Source organism: Pseudophryne corroboree, chromosome 6 (assembly GCF_028390025.1).
Source record: "Pseudophryne corroboree isolate aPseCor3 chromosome 6, aPseCor3.hap2, whole genome shotgun sequence".
Taxonomy (NCBI): domain Eukaryota; kingdom Metazoa; phylum Chordata; class Amphibia; order Anura; family Myobatrachidae; genus Pseudophryne; species Pseudophryne corroboree.
Genome location: NC_086449.1, coordinates 534,219,160 through 534,234,550, shown reverse-complemented (window position 1 = coordinate 534,234,550; position 15,391 = coordinate 534,219,160).

Sequence of the window (15,391 nt, the reverse complement as noted above, 5' to 3'; positions counted from 1 at the left end):
GTCATTTATAAGAGTGGGGAAACGTACCACCAGCATTACATATACAGTTTTTAGTAGAATTTTAAGCAGTCAGAGTAAAAAATGAATTTGTGTCATCTGGGGCGGTGGAAATCATCATTTGCTGGTAGGAGCTGTATGGATCAGGATATATTTTCCATGATGCAGGCCAGGAGCATCGCTGCATTAGGTCATCAAATAATCACTTGGGGTCTGTTCATTGGCCCTCATTCCGAGTTGTTCGCTCGGTAAAAATCTTCGCATCGCAGAGATTTTCCGCTTAATGCGCATGCGCAATGTCCGCACTGCGACTGCGCCAAGTAAATTTGCTATGCACTTAGGAATTTTACTCACGGCTTTTTCATCGTTCTGGCGATCGTAATGTGATTGACAGGAAATGGGTGTTACTGGGCGGAAACAGGCCGTTTTATGGGCGTGTGGGAAAAAACGCTACCGTTTCCGGAAAAAACGCAGGAGTGGCTGGAGAAACGGAGGAGTGTCTGGGCGAACGCTGGGTGTGTTTGTGACGTCAAACCAGGAACGACAAGCACTGAACTGATCGCAGATGCCGAGTAAGTCTGAAGCTACTCAGAAACTGCTACGAGGTGTGTAATCGCAATATTGCGAATACATCGTTCGCAATTTTAAGATGCTAAGATTCACTCCCAGTAGGCGGCGGCTTAGCATGAGCACATCTGCTAAAATCCGCTTGCGAGCGAACAACTCGGAATGACCTCCATTATTCTTTCTTTTGAGGAAATTAAGGGCCTAATTCAGACCTGATATCTGCAGCAAAATCTTTCTCTAATGGGCAAAACCATGTGCAGTGCAGGTGGGGCAGATGTAACATTTGCAGAGAGAGTTAGATTTGGTCAGGTTATACTGTTTCTGTGCAGGGTAAATACTGGTTGCTTTAATTTTACACTGCAATTTAGATTTCAGTTTGAAAACACTCCACCCAAATCTAACTCTCTCTGCACATGTTATATCTGCCCCCCGACGCTGTACTGCACATGGTTTTTCCCATTAGAGATCAGGTCTGAATTAGGGCCTAAGTATCGGAGCCATTCAATAGTCTGTGAGCCAATTTTTCAGTAATCACAATTAGCACAGAAAATAATTCTGAAACTGATTTCAAACAAAATCATGTGGGATTTTTGTGTCCAATATCACAGACGTATGCATTCACTGTAATACCGCACTTGTTTCCATATTCAGAACAGCAAACTTTGCAGGCTCTGTGCAGCTTTGTACCAGTAGCAAATGATCCAGATTTCCATATACATTAGATACAGTATACGTACGCACCATTTTTGTAACATTTGTTTGGCTAGCATTATATACATTTGCCATTCGTTTTTAGCATTTTTTTTTTGTATTGGGGGTAATTCTAAGTTGATCGCAGCAGGAACTTTGTTAGCAGTTGGGCAAAACCATGTGCACTGCAGGGGGGGCAGATATAACATGTGCAGAGAGAGATAGATTTGGGTGTGGTGAGTTCAATCTGCAATCTAAATTGCAGTGTAAAAATAAAGCAGCCATTGTTTACCCTGCACAGAAACAAAATAACCCACCCAAATCTAGCTCTCTCTGCAAATGTTATATCCCCCCCCCTGCAGTGCACATGGTTTTGCCCAACTGCTAAAAAATTTCCTGCTGCGATCAACTTGGAATTACCCCCATTGTTAATACCAAAGAACAAAGAAGAAAGATAATAAAAAAGAATACATAAGTATATAAAGAAAAGCCATAAATAGGGTATACAACCACATTTAGAAAATTGGTAATTGACACATTTTCATAGATAAAATTCAAATTTAAGGTTATATAAGAAAAATAAGAAAAACGAAATGAGAAAAGAGAGAGAGAACAAGAAAAAGGATGGAGGCCCCAACCTTGGGGTGATAAAAACCCACAATAAAAGTTTGTCATTAAAAACCAATGCCGCAAGGTAATAACAGTCAAGGGTACTGACAAGGTTTCTAAGTGCTAGGAGAGGAGCGAATAGTAAACCAATGGTCTCAGACCTGGTTAAACATACTACCTTACTATGCCATTAGTTTTTAGTAACATTTTGTTAAAAATAATCTGTAAAATACAGCAGGTATAACACTCCATCTAATGTATGAAAAATAAAAATATCTTGAAACACACTCCGAAAACCATATAATATATGCACAAGCAGGCATGAAAGGCCCTATCAGTGGAATCTGCATTCCGTCAATCTTAAACACCATCCTCATCATGAATTTGCACCAGTCCGCAGGCACCCTTAACCGGTGTATGTGTCTCTGTAACTGTTCACAATTACTCAAACATGCCCTTCTATACTTGGTCCATGTTACACCACCCCTTCCTTACCCTGTCCTTTCCCAATCTAAAGTGGGCATAGGTTTCAGATTTGTGCAAATCTAGCTACGCACATATGCATGTGGACTGTGTTCTGGGATGCTCACATTCAGTACGCTATGCAAAACTGGCATAAATCCAATTCAGCATGAGCAGGCTAATCTATAGAATTAAACCATTGTTAAAATAGTATCTCAAAATTCAATATACTGTACATTACTCAATTCCTTTTAAGTTGATAAGTTTTTCTGCCCTCCTATTTTAATTTATGCAGGCTGATTTATTGCATGCAGTCTGCTGAGTAACCTGTAAGAAATCCAGCTACACACCAGTAGTTACATGTACTGTAGTTGTTGGCGCAGTTCGTATGTGTGTGTGCGTGGCAGTAGGATTTTTTAATAGGTCATTTCTAGCTCACAGGTTTATTCCAGTGTTCCTTCTTTTTAACTTACATCATCAGATCTTATCTTGTAAACAGTTAACAGACATGTGTTTGGCACCATATTCAATATAATGTGAAACAGAATCATCAAGGTCAAAACTGTGTAAATCTTGAAAGAAAAACATAAACAGAACCTTTTGTTCTGAATTCAATTACTGGGAACTTAGTAGCTATATTGATTTCTCTTTCTTCTGAAAAGAAAATTCTTGTAGTTGACCTTTTGGTGTATCTATTGTTTGTAAATTTGATCATATAAGTATAGGCTATTTTAAACAATCATGATTATAATCAGAAGTCAGTCCATGAAGATATTTTTTGCAACAATGAGTTTTGAAAATTATTGTAGTTCTATACATGTGTGTATAGTATACCTCCCAACTGTCCCGATTTTTGTGGGACAGTCCTGTTTTTTTGGGTCTCTCCCACTGTGTCCCACAGTGGGGGGTGGCAGTTCGGAGGCTCTGTCACTGCTGCTCTGCTTAGCACTGCGCACAGCATCCAGGGGCGGATTGGTGTGCCGGGACGCCGGACCAGATTCCGTTTGGCCGGTCCGGCGTCACCTCATTGGCCGCCAGCCACAGCCGCGATCACAGCAGCAGGGCAGAGTTACGTGAAACTTCTGCACATGCGCAGAAGCCCAGTGAAGCATTTAAAAAATTGCCGTCGTCGGAGCTTATGCGCATGCGCAGCTGCTCCGATGGCGGACATTTTTTAAATGTTTCACAGAGCTTATACGCAGAAGCTTCACTAAACGGTGCCCGGCTGCGGTGATCGCGGCTGATGGCCTGCTTAGGGGGTGATGATAGCGGCGGCGGCCTGCTTAGGGGCTGCCGATAGCGGCTGGTGGTTGGCGACGGCCTGCATAGGGGGTGATGGCCAGCCAATGAGGGCTGTATTTTATGGGTGTAGTATGGTATGCCGGCGGCCGGGCTCCCGACGACCAGCATACCGGCGCCGGGATCCTATCCGCCGGCATACCAACAGCGTGGCGAGCGCAAATGAGCTCCTTGCGGGCTCGCTGCGCTCGCCATGCTGAGGGTACGGTGGCGCTTTATTCTCCCTCCAGGGGGGTCATGGACCCCCAAGAGGGAGAAAAAGTGTTGGTATGCCGGCTGTCAGGATTCCGGCGCCGGTATACTGTGCGCCGGGATCCCGACAGCCGGCAAACTGAAGACCACCCGTATTTTATATATGATTTAGGAATAACTATAAAGCTATGTTTGCTGCAGAATGACGGACAGCTAATGAGGGGCAACATTACTGACAGCTCCGCCTCCCGCCAGCGGCATCACGTGTTCCGCCTCCCCTTCAGCCCCTCCGTCACAGTGTTCAAAGGAGCGGCTGCTGATAAAACTTGGACGCGGCAACCAGCTAATTCTGACTGCGTCACACACCAGTTGTGTGACAGTCAGTAAGTACTGTATACACTACTACATTTAATAATTATATAGTGTGCCTGCCTGCTGCATCATATATATTTTATATATTAGTATAACATGCTCTGCCTGGTGCAATGTGTATAACGTGCTTTACCTGGTGCAGTGTGTATAATGTGCTTTACCTGGTGCATTGTGTATAACGTGCTCTGCCTGGTGCAATATGTATAACGTGCTTTACCTGGGGCAATGTGTATAACGTGCTTTACCTGGTGCAATGTGTATAATGTGCTTTACCTGGTGCAGTGTGTGTAATGTGCTCTGCCTGGCGCAAAGTGTATAATGTGCTTTACCTGGTGCAATGTGTGTAATGTGCTCTGCCTGGCGCAAAGTGTATAATGTGCTTAACCTGGTGCAATTTGTATAATGTGCTCTGCCTGGCGCAAAGTGTATAATGTGCTTTACCTGGTGCAGTGTGTATAATGTGCTCTGCCTGGTGCAATGTGTATAACTTGCTTTACCTGGTGCAATGTGTATAATGTGCTTTACCTGGTGCATTGTGTATAACGTGCTCTGCCTGGTGCAATATGTATAACGTGCTTTACCTGGTGCAATGTGTATAACTTGCTTTACCTGGTGCAATGTGTATAATGTGCTTTACCTGGTGCAGTGTGTATAATGTGCTCTGCCTGGCGCAAAGTGTATAATGTGCTTTACCTGGTGCAATGTGTATAATGTGCTCTGCCTGGCGCAAAGTGTATAATGTGCTTTACCTGGTGCAATGTGTATAATGTGCTCTGCCTGGCGCAAAGTGTATAATGTGCTTAACCTGGTGCAATTTGTATAATGTGCTCTGCCTGGCGCAAAGTGTATAATGTGCTTTACCTGGTGCAATGTGTATAATGTGCTCTGCCTGGCGCAAAGTGTATAATGTGCTTTACCTGGTGCAATGTGTATAATGTGCTCTGCCTGGCGCAAAGTGTATACCTTGCTCTACCTGGCGCAAAGTGTACAATGTGCTCTATCTGGCGCAATATGTATAACATACTCTACCTGGCGCAGTGTGTATAGGAGCTTCTACCTGGTGCAATGTGTATAAGCGGCACTACTGTGTAGTGTAATGTGAATTGGCACTGTTATGTGGCCACGCCAATTCCCCATGAAGCCACACCCCTAAAAAAATTCTGCGCGCCTGAGGCGCGCACTTCAGATTCTTCCATTTAGTCAGGCTTTCTGAGCAGTAACCCTGCCCACTTCACACACTCCACCCCCTCACACAGACCCCACCCCTATTAGGGCTGCTTTCATAAATTTCCCGGGCTGGTTTTTGATCCCAATCCACCCCTGACAGCATCTATTCAGTGGAGGCAGAGGGAGAGGGGGCATGCTAACAGCTCACAGAGTGCCCCTTCAGTAACGAAAGGTGGCACGTGAGTGCGGAACCTTCAGTGAAGCCACGTCCCCTTTATTATAGGTTACACCCCATTTTATGGCAGGAAAGGCAGTGCCTACCTTGCCTATCTTTTCTGAACATCTCTGATCAAAACTCCCCAAATTTCCAGCAGTATCTACTGCTGCACCTGTGTATAATGCCCACATGCACCCTTGGGCTCATATATTGCGTGCCTTCTGAGTCATTTACCTCATGCATGTCCCTGACGCACCCAAACACAGACACACTCCCACACTCAGCATGACAGAGTCCCGGCTCCCAGCAGCAGGACTGCCAGAAACCCGGCAATATAAATATATATATATATATATATATATAAAGTCCAGCAGTCTTGTGGCGGCACTCAATGGGTACTGAAAAACCAAACGTACTACTTCATAGCTTCTACGTTTCGGTTTTATTCATCAAAACCGTCTTATACCCATACATGGTCGAGTCACATTATTATGACTACCAGCTAGGTGCAGTAGTGACGTTCGGTGGGGTGAGGAAGATGAGGCAGAGCCTTTCTTGTCATACTAACGTTTGTGCCAGAGTTGTTGACTGTATAAAGTATATGAAAAATACAAAGAATATGTTTGAAATATCTTCTTTGCATTATTCTAATAATTTTTATAGCCACAACTCTGGAGTAAAAAGTCTATGGCAGGTGAGGCTGCCTATCTTTTCCGAGATCTCTGATCAAAACTCACCAGTAGGGTTTATACTGCTGCACCTGTGTATAATGCCCACTTGTACCCTATGGCTCATATATTGTGTGTAAATCTGGCTCTGGTGCTAGCCAGAGCCTCCTGAGCCATTTAGCCTTCTGCACGTCCCAGAGGTGCAGTAACCATCTGTTTGCTTCAGAGCCCCATACACAGCAGGCTTCGCTGAACTGTAATTTTAGACACATGTCTGGTAGCCCCCAAGTTCATTGAGCTGCTCCACTGTAGCATATCGTTCGGACCTCACGCACCTTCGTAGTTGATGTTCACCTCTCACCAGCACTGCAAGTATGGCAGTACGGGGCAGTACTGCATACCGGTAAGAAATTGGCAATACCACCAGCCTGACCGCCATGCTTGCAGCCGCTACTGTGCTGTGTGTGAGGGGAGGAGAGAGCACAGCGTGCCTCTCCTTCCCCTCAGTGCTCATCTGGACTCCGGCGGTGGTGGCAGCGTGTCACTCAAATGAGGTGCCAGTTCGGGAGCCAATCAGAGCTTGCGTATCGGCAGCTGCGGCTCCTGATTGGCTGCCAGTCTGTGAGCTCTGATTGGCTCATGAACCGGCGCCTCATTTGAGAGACACGCTGCAGTCGGAGATCGGATGAGCACTGAGGAGCAGGGGAGGCATGCTGTGCACTCTCCTCCACTTCCCTCACACACAGCACAGCAGCGGTGAGCAGGGGGGGCGGAGCACTGGGTGTGTAGCTGGCACTTGGGGAGCATATGTGTATCTGGCACTGTGGGGGCATATCTGGCACTATGTTGGCATACCTGGCACTATGGGGGTATATCTGGCACTGGGGGGCATATATGTATCTGGCACTGTGGGGGCATATCTGTCACTATGGGGGCATATCTGGCACTGGGGGCATATGTGTATCTGGCACTTTGGGGGCATATCTGGCACTATGGGGGCATATATGGCACTGGAGGCATATGTGTATCTGGCACTGTGGGGGCATATCTGGCACTATGGGGGCATATCTGGCACTGGGCGTATTTGTGTACCTGGCACTGTGGGGGCATATCTGGCAATATGGGGGCATATCTGGCACTAGGGGCATATTTGTATTTGGCACTGGGGGGCATATCTGGCACCATGGGATCATATGTATCTGGCACTGCACTACTGGGGGGCATGTGTGTATCTGGCACTTCACTACTGGGGGCATATGTGTATCTAGCACTGCACTATTGGGGTCATATGTGTATCTGGCCCCCCATATGTGTATCATGCCCCCATTTTCATTGGCCACGCCCCATGTGGCCACACCCATTTTTGCCGTGTGCACACAGTCCCCCTAAGAATTTTTTTCTGCTTCTACCACTGCCTCTCACATCAATGGCACGTGGTGCCCAGCAGTTTCCACATTGGTTATTCGCAATGGTGCCATTTGTCCAGTCACTATACACCTTCACCACAGCAGCACATGAACAGTTCACAAACTGCGCGGTTTCAAAAATACTGCCACTCTTGGTCCAAAAGCGTATAGTCATCCGTTTTTGCAACTCGGATAAATCGCCCCTTTTACCCATGACAGCAATGGGTGATACTGTATGTGTGCAGACGGCCTATCGCACACCTTATATACCACTAAGCCAATGCACGACACGTGACGTACTTCATGGGCTACTCGCTGCCGATGTCAAAAGTAGGAGGTGGTCATAATAATGTGACTCGACCGTGTAGTATGTATATATAAACTACATCTACTGTACCATTGAGACATTCCAGAGTGTCATATGGGAGCAGCATGCATTGTTTTGTGTAATTTTAAAATAAGGTGACATATACTTATTATTGTTTTTATTTCAATGTGGATCCTGGTGGTGCAGAATGCAAAATTAGGGTGTAAGGTAGTCTTTTCCTGCTATGCCACTTGCATTGAGGCCATGCCCCTTTTTTGGCACGCGCCTCAGTTCTCATTATGCAAAATTTTTACAAATATCCATGTTTACTGTTCACACTGGGAGCCTTATTGTCTGGATACAGCCCTGCTCACTGTCCAGGATCTGTCCTAAACAGAGATCAGTAACTTAAACTTATTAATGTTTTAGAACTCATGCTATAAATTAAGGGAGCCATTTCTTTAAGTTATTATTATTATTATTATTATTATTATTATTATTACTATTATTATTATTCTTTTTGTATATGGCATCGCAAGGGTTCCTCAGTGGCCAATTACAGAGTACATTGACATATAATCAAAACAGGAAAACAGCAACTTGCAGATGAAGACACTATAGGACAAGTACAGAGTAAATAAACATAGCATCAGCAGGTGACACTGAGATGAGTATCAGGTGGCAGAAAACCACGGGATTTGGTGTATTTGAAGATTATTAAAGTAAGAAGGGTAAGCACATGAGGGAAGAGGGCCCTGCTCATAAGAGCTTACGTGTGTGCCAGGTGTGCCTGGCACACAGCGCAGTCATCCTTAGGGCGCAAATGCCCGCATGCCCGTTCAAGGGGCCCAAAGTGTGCAGCATTGTAATGAGTCAGACTGACTCATTACAAGCCGCCTGTGCCCTGTGATGTGCGCTGCCACCGGAGCGAGGGGAGGAGGAGGAGGGAGGGGAACTCTGAAGCCTGCTACTGCAGTCCTTGAGGAAGCAAGGCAGAGCCCCCGCCCAGCAATACCTGTTGGTCAGCCCCCACGCCGGTCCAGCTTGAGAGGGGCACGTGAACTGATGTGCTGCTGGGCACTGCAAGTCCTTGCCTGCATTCCCAGATCTCCTGCTCTCCCGGCCAGGTCAGCAGCTGGAGGTGCCTGCCCTATGGTTCGGGATTTTTTTTAAAAGGGGGCATGGCCACAGGGGTCCGCAATTAGGCCACGCCCCCGATTTGGCCTTGGCAGATTGTGTGCAACCCTACCTGCTCAGTGCTCTCTCACCTTCTGACTAATTTCTCCTGCAGTCATTCACCCTGGAGATAAAGTGTGTGCGTGTGTGGTGACTACAGGGGACAGTGTGTGTGTGTGTGTGTGTGTGTGTGTGTGTGTGTGTGTGTATAGGGATTGGGATGACAGTCAGTGTGTGTATAGGTACTGGTGGGGAACAGGCTGTGTGTGTGTATAGGCAGGGCCATAACTAGGTTTGTGTCAGTGGTGCCTGGCACACAGCACAGATGGGAGATGCAGGACCACCAGCAATACCTGCCTGGCTGCTTCATTAGGGCCACACTGTGGGTCCGAGCCGCCCCCCCCCCCACACACACAATATCACCGCCCAGCGCGCAGCTGCATTGCCCGGCTACCTCTCACATAGATAGCCGGGCAGAGCTGTAGCTCCCCCTCTGCTCCCTCCCCGTGTGCTGGGAGAGGTGATGTCTCTCCCTGCCCACCGCCAGCCCACCCACAATGACCTGTGCTGCGAAGAGTGCAGTGTAGGGCAGGAAGAGGAGAGGCATGCCAGCTCATCACAGGTGAGTATAACTCTCTCTCTCCCTGCCTACCATAATGTGTAAAAAAGGGGGACTGCCTACCATAGTGTGTAAAAAGGGGGACTGCCTGCCATAATGTGTAAAAAAGTGGTACTGCCTGCCATACTGTCTAAAAAAAGGAAAACTCTGCTGTCTATTGTGTAAAAAGGGGACTCTGCCTGCGTAATGTGTAAAGGGGGGGACTGCTTCTGTGTTGAGTTAAAAAAGTGGAACTCTGCCTGATGTGTAGAAAATATGGGGGCTCTGTTACTGTAATGTGTAAAAAAGGGGGACTCTGATGCTGTAATGTGTAAAAAAGAAGAAAAAAGGTGGGCTCTGTTGCTGTAATGTGTAAAAAAGGGGGGCTCTGTTGCTGTAATGTGTAAAAAAAAGGGGGACTTTGCTTAATGTGTAAATAGGTGGACACTGTTGCTGTAATGTGTAAAAAGAAGACTCTGCTTAATGTGTAAAAAGGGGAACTCTGCTGCTGTAATGTGTAAAAAAAGGGGAACTCTGCCTGCCTAATGTGTAAAAAAAGGGGGGCTCTGCTGCTGTAATGTGTAAAAATAAGGGGGTGCTCTGTTGCTGTAATGTATAAAAAAAAGGGGGACACTATTTCTGTAATGTGTAAAAAGGTGGACACTATTGCTGTAATGTGTAAAAAGGTGGACACTGTTGCTGTAATGTGTAAAAAAAGGTGGACACTGTTGCTGTAGTGTGTAAAAAAAGGTGGACACTGTTGCTGTAATGTGTAAAAAAAAAAGTGGGTGTTATGCACACCAGTGCCAGCAGGAATGTACTGGTGTCTGAACGGTGAGGGATGCAAAACAAATGAACTCACAGACAGACTGGGGAATATGACATTACATACACAGAAGGTGATAGGGTAACAAAATAAACACAAAGTGAACAGAGAAGCCCAAAGGCTAAGAAACTGGGTGTCTCCCTAGTATTAGGAATGCTCAGATGGAAAGAAGCGAGATGTAGTGATTTAATATGTAGAGAACCCGAAATGCTGTTGCTAAGGGCAACAGCAAAACCCTAAAGGGTTACCAACGGGTGTGGCAGTAAACTCCTTGGTCAGAGATGGAATAATAGACACAAGGAGAGTCTCCACAATCCTAGTCCTCACTTGCAGTGCACTGGTTCAGCTTACTGCCACTAAACTGACACCTGAACACCTTGCACAGTGAGAAAGGATTTTGGCAGGCAAGTCTGAGAATACAGCCGCAAACTTGCTAGGTTCACAGAGTAGCAAAAGAACCCCAGCAGGTTAAACGACTGACTCCAGTCTTACTGCTAGGTCTGGATTGGCAGAGTGTAATACCAAATCCCAAGGCCTATTTGCAGTAAGCAACAAACAAATACAAAGTTTACACAGTACTAGCTAGCTTTCAGGAACTGACTAACCAACAAAGATTCAGCAGCATCTGCCTAACCTGAGAAGAGGGTTTATATAGCAGGTGCTGTCCACGCCCCACTCAGACCTCACAGATTGTGAGCACAAAAACCAGCACCGGATCCCCTGCCGTGCACAGAGCCTGTAACCACTGCACAGCAAAAGACCCGAACCGGAGTATCAGCTACGCTCAGGTTACTCCGCTAGCACTTGTCTCCCGGTTGCCATGACGACGTGGCAGCACAGAGCAGGAGACCCTAACAGTACCCCCCCTCTGACGAGGGGTCAAAGAACCCCTACCACCGGGTTTATCGGGGAACTGCGAGAAGAAAGAGCGTAACAGTCTGGGGGCATGAAGATCACAACTGCACACCCACGACCGCTCCTCCGGGCCATACCCCTTCCAGTGCACCAAAAATGACAGCCGACACCGAACCATCTTGGAGTCAAGAATCCTTTCAACAACAAACTCCCTCTGGCCACGTATCAGAAGAGGGGAAGGTCTTCCACTGGAAGAAGGATTACTAATCGCCCGTTTTAAAAGGGAACAATTAAATGTTTTATTGATACCTAAAGAACGGGGTAGATCTAACTGAAATGCCACCGGATTGATAACCCTAGTGATCTTATAAGGACAGATGAACCGGGGGCCTAACTTATGAGATGGCTGTCTCAACTTCAAATTCTTGGTAGACAACCAGACGAAGTCTCCTAATTTGAAGCTGCAGGATCTTTTCCACTTATCAAAAACCCTTTTGGTCACTAATGACACAGACACAAGGGCTTTCTTCACTTTCCTCCAAATACCTCTAAGGACCAAAACCACAGAGGAACCACCAGGCGTGGAGTCCAGGGGGTCAAAAGAATTGGCCTTAGGATGATGCCCATACACACAAAGGAAGGGAGAGATCCCTGTAGCAGAGTGAGCCGCGTTGTTATAGGCAAACTCCGCCATGGACAGATGAGCAACCCAGTCAGTCTGACACTTGGAGACATAACACCTGAGGAACTGCTCCAAGGACTGGTTCACCCTTTCAGTCTGCCCATTAGACTGTGGATGGTAGCCTGACGACAAGCTGACAGAAATCTGGAGATCGGAACAAAATGCCCTCCAGAATTTGGCCACAAACTGGGATCCGCGGTCAGAGACCACATCAAGTGGCAACCCGTGGAGGCGCACAACATGCAGCATAAATAATTCAGACAGGCGTCTGGCCGATGGCAGCCCAACCAATGGAACGAAGTGTGCCATCTTCGAAAACCTGTCAACGACAACCCAGATGGCTGTCATCCCCGAGGATTTGGGCAAGTCCACCACAAAATCCATTTAAATGTGGGTCCATGGCTTAGATGGAATAGAGAGTGGATGTAATGGGCCAACAGGAACCCCTCTAGGAGTCTTATTTCGGGCACAGATGTCACATGCCCGAACCCACTGATCCACATCCCTAGCCACCGAGGGCCACCACACCGCCCTAGATAGCAACTCCCGAGTTCTGGCAATACCCGGGTGACCTGCCGACTTCTTGGCATGGAATTCCAGGAACACTCGCTGTCTTAACCTAGGAGGCACAAACAAAAGACCTACCGGAAGGTCTGGAGGAGCCTGCTCCTGTGCTCTAAGGACTAATGACAAGAGGTCCTGGGTAATGCCCACTTTAATACATGATGGGGACACAATGGGCAATGGCTCCTCGGTGGTCTCCTGGATTGGAGCAAAACTCTGCGAGAGCGCATCAGCCTTGATGTTTTTTGACCCAAGGCGATATGTTATCAAAAAATTAAAGCGAGCAAAAAACAAAGCCCATCGTGCCTGCCTGGCATTGAGGCGCTTCGCTGACTCTAAATATGCCAAATTCTTATGGTCGGTGAGAATTGAGACCACAAACTTAGCCCCCTCAAGCCAGTGTCTCCACTCCTCGAGTGCATCCTTAATAGCCAACAATTCCCGGTTACCCACGTCATAATTCATCTCGGCAGGCGAAAATTTACGGGAAAAGTAAGCACAGGGATGAAGGCGATTATCAGACACCCCCATCTGAGAGAGCACTGCCCCAATACCCATCTCAAAGGCATCCACCTCCACCACAAAAGGACGCTCTGGATCTGGGTGTCGCAGCACCTTGGCCGAGACAAATGCCCTTTTGAGACGGGCAAAAGCCGCTTTGGCCTCACAAGACCAGTGAGCAACATCCGCCCCTTTCTTAGTGAGTGCCACCAAGGGCGCCACTATAGACGAAAATCCAGCGATAAATCGTCTATAAAAATTTGCAAAGCCCAGAAAACGCTGAAGCGCCTTCAAACTAGTGGGCTGCACCCAATCCAGGACTGCCTGTACCTTGGAACCCTCCATTTGGAAACCTTCTGGGGAGTTAATATATCCTAGAAATGCGATTTGCTGAACTTCGAATTCGCACTTCTCCAGCTTCGCCCCAAGCCGGTGGTCTCTGAGTTTCTGGAGGACTAAGCGTACATGCTTCCGATGTTCCGCCAGGGAATGGGAGAAGATTAGGATGTCATCTAAGTATACAACTAAGAATCTATCCAAATATTCCCTGAGCACATCGTTCATGAAGTCCTGAAAGACTGCCGGGGCATTACAGAGCCCAAAAGGCATCACCAAATATTCATAATGCCCTGAGTGGGTATTAAAGGCAGTCTTCCATTCATCCCCCTCTCTTATTCGGATTAGATTGTACGCACCGCGTAGGTCAATCTTAGAAAAAATGGTGGCAGTACGAAGCTGGTCAAACAAGACCGAAATGAGAGGCAGTGGGTATGAGTTTTTAAACGTGATACGGTTCAATTCCCTGAAGTCGATGCAGGGTCGCAACGAACCGTCCTTTTTACCCACGAAGAAGAACCCCGACCCAACTGGAGACTGTGAAGGTCTGGTAAATCCCTTAGCCAAGTTCTCTTGAATGTACTCTGCTATAGCCTGAGTCTCAGGACGTGAAAGGGAGTACAACCTGCTCTTGGGAAGCTTAGCATTTGGCAACAAATCAATGGCACAGTCATAGGGGCGATGGGGAGGTAGTACCTCTGCAACTCTTTTGGAGAACACGTCCGCAAAATCTGCATAACATCCTGGCAATCCTGGCAAATTTAGCTGCGAAAGCCTGACTGGATGGCTCAAGCAACTCCTGAAACAATCAGTACCCCAACTAATAATCTCCCCAGAGACCCAGTCAAATTGAGGATTGTGGGCCCTTAACCAGGGTAACCCCAACACCAATGGGGCAAAAGTACAGACAGTCACATAAAAGGACAATTTTTCAGAGTGTGTGGCTCCAATAAACAAGGAAATCTGGCTAGTGCAAGAGGTAATTTTACCCTGGGATAATGGTTCCCCGTTTAACCCACAAATCTCAATTTCCGATACCAAGGGTACTAAGGGAACAGAGTGTTTCAGGGCGAATTGGCGGTCCATAAAAACCCCGTCGGCCCCACTGTCTACAAAGGCCTCAGTCTTGACAGTTTGACCGAGGATCTTCAAGGTCACCGGAATGATAAAAGTCTTCTTGGGAAATTCTGACTTCTGGCCTGACAGGATATTTCCCATCACCCTCAGGCCCTGAAGTTTTCCGGCTTTTCTGGGCATGATACTACCACAGTACAAACATAACCCCTGCTGTCTCCTCCGCGTCTTCTCACGCGAGGAGAGGTGGGTAGCCCCAATCTGCATAGGCTCCTCGGAAAATTCCTCAGAGTCTGAGGTTCCCTTGGGAAAGAAGGAAACCTCGGTCTCCCTTTCAAGCCTGCGCTCTCTCAGCCGTCTATCCACCCGAATGGATAACTGCATGAGCTGATCCAAGCTATCAGGCAAGGGATATTGTACCAGTTGGTCTTTTAACTGGTTAGAAAGACCTCTTCAGTACTGGTGTCTCAGGGCTGGGTCATTCCACTGGGTATCATGGGCCAACCTCCGAAACTCCGTACAATAAACCTCAACTGGCCTTCGCCCTTGCTTAAGGATCGAAATCTGAGCCTCGGCTGAGGCCGTCTTGTCAGGGTCATCATACAACATGCCCAGTGCCGTAAAAAAAGCATCAACACTTTTAAGCGACGGACAGTCAGGCTGCAACCCATATGCCCAGACCTGTGGGTCTCCTTGTAGCAAGGAAATCACTATGCCCACCCGCTGAATCTCCGACCCAGAAGACTGAGGCCTAAGCTGGAAATATAGCTTGCAGCTCTCCTTGAAATAAAAGAACTGCGAGCGATCTCCAGAAAAACGATCCGGG